Genomic DNA, 5,823 nt, shown 5'->3' on the forward strand with positions numbered 1-5,823 from the left:
TATAATCATCTCTGTCAATCCTTGATATTTATTAGTGAGTGATTTATATATATTAGCTATTTCTTAAATCTGTAGCATATTGTATTGTTAAATAGTCTAGTCTGTTTCTGTTTCTGTTACTATACTGGAGCAACTGTAACCCACATAATTTCCTTAGGGATTAATATAGTATGCTGATTCTGATTATGAAATTCCACAGGTGGTGAAGCCTTTTATTAACCACATCTTTGAAGATGGGGGGAAGAGACAAGGGGCAATCACTGTGAGAGGAGATTAAAGAGGGTCAAAGGTTTAAAAAACAGCTGTGGAATACTTTTGTTCTGAGTGTATTTAAACCAGGGCTGGGCCGGGCTGGTTACAGAGACTGCTGTCAGCGCCCCGCTGAATGTCTCTCTCCCTGAAGTATGCTCAAGATTTAAAGGTGTTAACTGCTGCTCATTGTGTCTGTAGACTTTGTTAATTACATTTCCATAACTCCTGAAGGTTTTTAATTAAATGGGCTACATAGACAAGCTAGACAAAAACACCACTGTGCATTGTAGGAATGTTAATGTTTGACTTATTTCAGTTTTTTTTCCTGAGCAAATCAAAGTTGATTCTGTTCATCTGGATGTAGCGTTTTTCAGTGAGAGAAACGTTTCGTCACTCATCCAAGTGACAATGTTAGCACTAGTGGCTAACATTGGGCTGTAAGGTGAGTTTCTTGATCATTAATATGCAAATTGTCATGGCCATTGATCAACAACCACTGATCAACGATCAATGGACAGGGGGGAACACTGAGTGGGGAGTCAAGGGGGTCATCAACGTGAAATGTGAAAGACCATCTCTGAATCGAGGAGAAGCATTTCTCCCGCTGAAAACGCTACATCCAGATGAACAGGATCAACTTTTTTGGGATCCGTTACTGGATCGTTTTATTTAATTTTAAAGTCTTACTTGGAGAGTAAGACATGTGCTGACATATATTATGTCAGCATATTTTGCTCGTCTTTATTCCTTGGTATGCTGATCTTATTTTTAAGAGCTGACTGTAAATTAAATCTAACATTAAAAATATTTTAATCTAGGAGGACGCATTTTTATCATTGGCATGTTGACATGTGGAGCTCCTGAAGACTGCTCCAGAAATGATCAAATTATGTTTTGAGTATTTGTTCAATTCTCATCTGAACAGAAGTTTTCTATTGTAAGAGTTTCTACTAAAATAGAAATAAAAGCATTTAGTTTTAGCATTTTTTCTTTAAAAAAATCTAATTACATGTAACAAGGCGGCCCTTAGCGGCTGGAAACACAGTGAGATGGACCAAGACAAGTGTAGTGGTACAAAAAGTATTTATTTGCTATACAGCTCTCCTTACAACAATTAACTCATCGAGCTTCTTCACAGCACAAATCCACCCCCACAGTATACAATATATCAATTAGAATAAATAAATACATAAATACATTTCACATTTTTATATTAATAAACATTTCACACTTTAATTTTACACCAAACCCAATATTATAAAAAAAAACCCAAGCACAAAAAGATTCACCACACTCTCTTTATCAATGGTCTCCCCCGGAACCTTTAAATGGTGTCTGGACCACCGGGGAAACATTTGCCCAAACACCTTGAAGAGGACACAGGCAAGAAAGACAAACACTTATTTGTAGTGATGGCAGATGAAGCTTCATGAAGCACTGAAGCTTTTCATCCAATTGGTTCACCCCAGCGCAAAGCGTCTTGAAGCTTCATTTGCTCTAGTAGGACACCTACTGGACGTAAAAATATTAGTTGGCATGAATTTGAAGAGTGTGGCCTTTTGCACACAGCCCGTAAATGTCAACAACAAAAGGAGTGTGTAAAACATCTATATTGTAGTGATGGCAGTATACTGTGTATATTTATACTGGCAGTATGGAAAATGATCATTTGGAAATGCTTAAAATGGAAATGATCATTTACTGTGAGGTGTGGTTGGGGTGTGGACAGTGGTGGTGCTTTTGTAACGTTGAGGTATGGACAGCTACACACTGAGGCGTCAGTCCTGCCTGTTCACATTTTATTCTGTAAAAACTAAATTTTCACTGCTTTTACGACCTTTTTAGTGGGGAGAACATAGCTAGGATTTAATGATTTAACAAATCTTTTGAATCCTTTGTCCTCCACAATGCTAAATGGCTGGGAGTCCTCAATCACCATGCTAACCAGGTCTTCATCTATTTGAGATTGCTCTGCTGAGGAAAGACAATAAAGACAAAGCACAAATATAAATATCACACACGTAACTTATAACAGCTGTATAATATTGTTATATCATTTAGTAACATGCTGTATTATCATGGCATTTGATGCTCACCTGGTCTTGCTCCACAATCAGTGTTCCCCCTATTCTCATGCAAAGCTCTGTAGTGCCTAAGCATGGATGAGGTGTTGTTGTTATATCCCAGCTCCCTGGCACATAGCAAACACTCCACCTTGTACAAAAGTAAAGCCGCTTAACATAAATTGTATTGCACCATCAGTATTATGAAAATACATCTTCTGTAGAAATTTACATACCTTGTTGGGAGATATAAGATCAAAATGTTCCCACACAGGGGAGGACATCCTCCTCTTCTTAGCTGGCTCCATTCTCTCCTGACTTTCTCTCCTCACTCTCATAAACCTCCAAACGGTCTCCAAACTCACTAACCGCAACTCTCCATCAAACACCCACATTTTGACTGAAGTCTGAGGGGTTTATCTCTGTCATAGCTCGCGGCAAATGCGAACCACTTCATGAACCAGTCACGTGGTACAGCCGGGCAGCGAGGCTTCGGACGTCATCATTTTCAGCTCCTCCCACAAATGAAGCAAGCCTTCCGCGCATCGCGGAAACGCCCCCTCCATTACTCGACACAAGCTTCGAAGCCTCGATACAGAACGTCACATCACTACTTATTTGCACCACTTTTCCTATATTTCACACACACATTTGAATTAGTTTTCCTTACTGGTAAACCTTAATCACAATCTCAATCACCCTTCTTCTCTTCTGACAGACAACCACCAGGATCTGAAATAAGGCTACCAACTGATTTTAAAGTTCCCAATAAATCGTCAATAAATAATTAAACTTCTTGTGTGCAAATCCATGCTTAAAGTGCAATGCTAAATAAAGTACTTGATGAAGTGCTTTTAATAAAGTGAAAGGTGTGCTCTAAAGTGCTATACAGATAATATAATATAAATAGATTAGATTAGATAGAACTTTATTAATCCCTTGGGTGGGTTCCTCTGGGAAATTCGATTTCCAAAAAAGCACAGCACCGACAGAAGTTACAGAGTTATACACACACACATATATATAAATACAGAGACAATATAAATAAAATATACGAAGGGGATAAATAGAATAAATAGGAATAAAAATACAAGTGAATTGCACATTTCAAGTATTGAGTCTATTGCACCGTTGACTATTAACAAAAGTATTGCACAAAAGGTATTGCACAGTGAGGTGAAGAGGCACTACAGCTTAGTTGTTCCCCCCTCCTTTGTCCTCCTGTTTCCCCTCCCTCTCCCCTCCAGAGAGGAGTTAAACAGTCTGATGGCGTGTGGGACAAAGGAGTTTTTAAGTCTGTTAGTTCTTGTCTTTGGGAGAAGCAACCTGTCACTGAACAGACTCTTCTGGTTGTTAATGGCCGTGTGCAGAGGATGCCTGGCATTGTCCATAATGTCCATCAGTTTCTTTAATGTCCTTTTCTCTGCCACTGTCACCAGAGTGTCCAGCTTCATGCCGACCACAGAGCTAGCCCTCCTGATCAGTTTCTCCAGCCTGGATGAGTCCTTCAAATATCAAATAAATGTAGTATGGGTGTCCTCTTCTTTACACATCACGTGTAATTTTGTATATCATGTGTAAATTATTATTTTTTTCATAGTTAGATGCCTGGCTGACAACTGTATAAAGCAAAAAACTACACACAATATTCGAAGCACATAGTGCACACTGTGGGAATTTACGACTGTAAATATTGGTATGATCCGAGCTCAGACACTAAGCGGGGCGGGGCAGCTGCTGCCTGCGAGTGCGCTGTTGGAGAAACGCAGCCAGGCAGAACTGAAGTTCGACCAGGTACCAAAGCAAATCATTCGTACTGTACAAATAATGTAAATATGATGGTTTATCACGAAAGCTTGATATCAAACTGATCACTTGACCCATATTACGTTACTTGGTCTTTGAGTGAATCAACAAATGGCGAAATGAAAAGCCGAACAACAACAATGCTGTTTCTTTAGAGAGTCTTAGCTTACATGTGTGTTTATTTCATATTTTCAGTTGTTTCCCTCCACGGCTAAATAAATCGGTTTCAGTAATTCAATTCAATTCAATTTTATTTATATAGCGCCAAATCACAACAAAAGTCGCCTCAAGGCGCTTCAGTAATGCACTGATATACAAGAATGGACATGAGGAGCTTCTTTCAAAGAAAAAACTCTGGTAGATGTTATTTTATATATTATGCTTTGTATGTTGTTCAGTATATTTCTATGCAAAACAAGAGGAATTTCAATACACAGCAGTTTATTCACAGTTGAGACCAGATATTTACACTTTATGGAAAACACAAGAACATTTTTTTACTGTACAACATCAATTTAGAGTAAACTTGTTTTGTTTTGGTTAAATAAATATTGAAATATCTTTTGAATTAGTTAAATGTCAGAATAAAGAGAGACAGAGCTGTCTATTTTTTATCACTTTCATCAAATTTAGGAGTACATATACACTAAGTTTATTGTTAATTAATAAGAAACTCCAGAGATTCCATTCTGAGCTGAAGACATGGTAAATGGCCTGCATTTGTATAGCGCTTTTCTAGTCCCTAAGGACCCCAAAGCGCTTCACACTACATTCAGTCATTCACCCATTCACACACTGGCGATGGCAAGCTACATTGTAGCCACAGCTGCCCTGGGGCGCACTGACAGAAGCGAGGCTGCCGGACACAGGCGCCACCGGGCCCTCTGACCACCACCAAGAAGCTTCTGATTGGTTAGTAGAGTCCATGTGAGTAAATTGGTGGCACACCTGTGGATGCATATAAGGCAAAACACAGAGTCTGTTTCTTTGAAATGGGAAAATCAAGAGATGTCAACCAAAACACCAGGAAAAGAACTGTGGAGCTCCATAAGTGTGGCTCAGTTTGAATACAATTTGGTGCCATTTGCAATTAAGAAATACAGATAGTTTCTCTCTTTACTCTTAAAGTTAACAAATATGTTTTTTTATATATTTATCAATCTAAAAAAATAAACATTTACTCTGATTTGATGTTACAATTAAAAAAGTGTTTTTATCTGAAGAGTTTGTAAATATCTGGTTTCAACTGTATATTTGATAATTGTCAGCACAAAGAGGGAGAGAGAGGAAGAGAGAGGGAGAGAGAGGAAGAGAGACGGAGAGAGGGAGAGAGAGGGAGAGAGAGGAAGAGAGAGGGAGAGAGGAACAGAGAGGGAGAGAGAGGAGCAGAGAGGGAGATGGAGAATGAGGACAGAACAGAGGTGGAACAAGAGCAGGTGAGACACACATGTTAGTCACATGGTTGTTTACCAAAAGTATCACTGTATCACAGGTCCTCATGTATCTCGTACCTAGTGTTTCTTTTTAGGTTTGTTATTTTTCAAATTCTATATTTATTAAGTTATGCAGGCTTGTTTGCACAACAAGGCTAAATAATTATATAAACTTTTCTCAATCTAAATATTGGACTTTGGTAGAATTAAAAAAAATAAGTGTAGTGCAGGTCTATGATGATTTTTAGTGCTACTATCATCTAGTTCTG

At 38.5% G+C, this 5,823-nt stretch overlaps 1 long non-coding RNA gene across 1 annotated transcript; it reads right to left on the reverse strand.

The window, feature by feature from the left end:
- Positions 1-1,335: 1,335 nt before the first annotated feature.
- On the reverse strand, positions 1,336-2,820 carry LOC309707630. The gene is made up of 3 exons (XR_014277033.1): positions 2,552-2,820; positions 2,349-2,466; positions 1,336-2,226 (listed from the first exon to the last, which is right to left on the reverse strand). It is a non-coding gene; the product is annotated as an uncharacterized lncRNA (long non-coding RNA).
- Between the last annotated feature and the right edge of the window lie 3,003 nt (positions 2,821-5,823).

This window comes from Aulonocara stuartgranti (genome assembly GCF_965226115.1).
Source record: "Aulonocara stuartgranti genome assembly, chromosome: 6".
Taxonomy (NCBI): Eukaryota; Metazoa; Chordata; class Actinopteri; order Cichliformes; family Cichlidae; genus Aulonocara; species Aulonocara stuartgranti.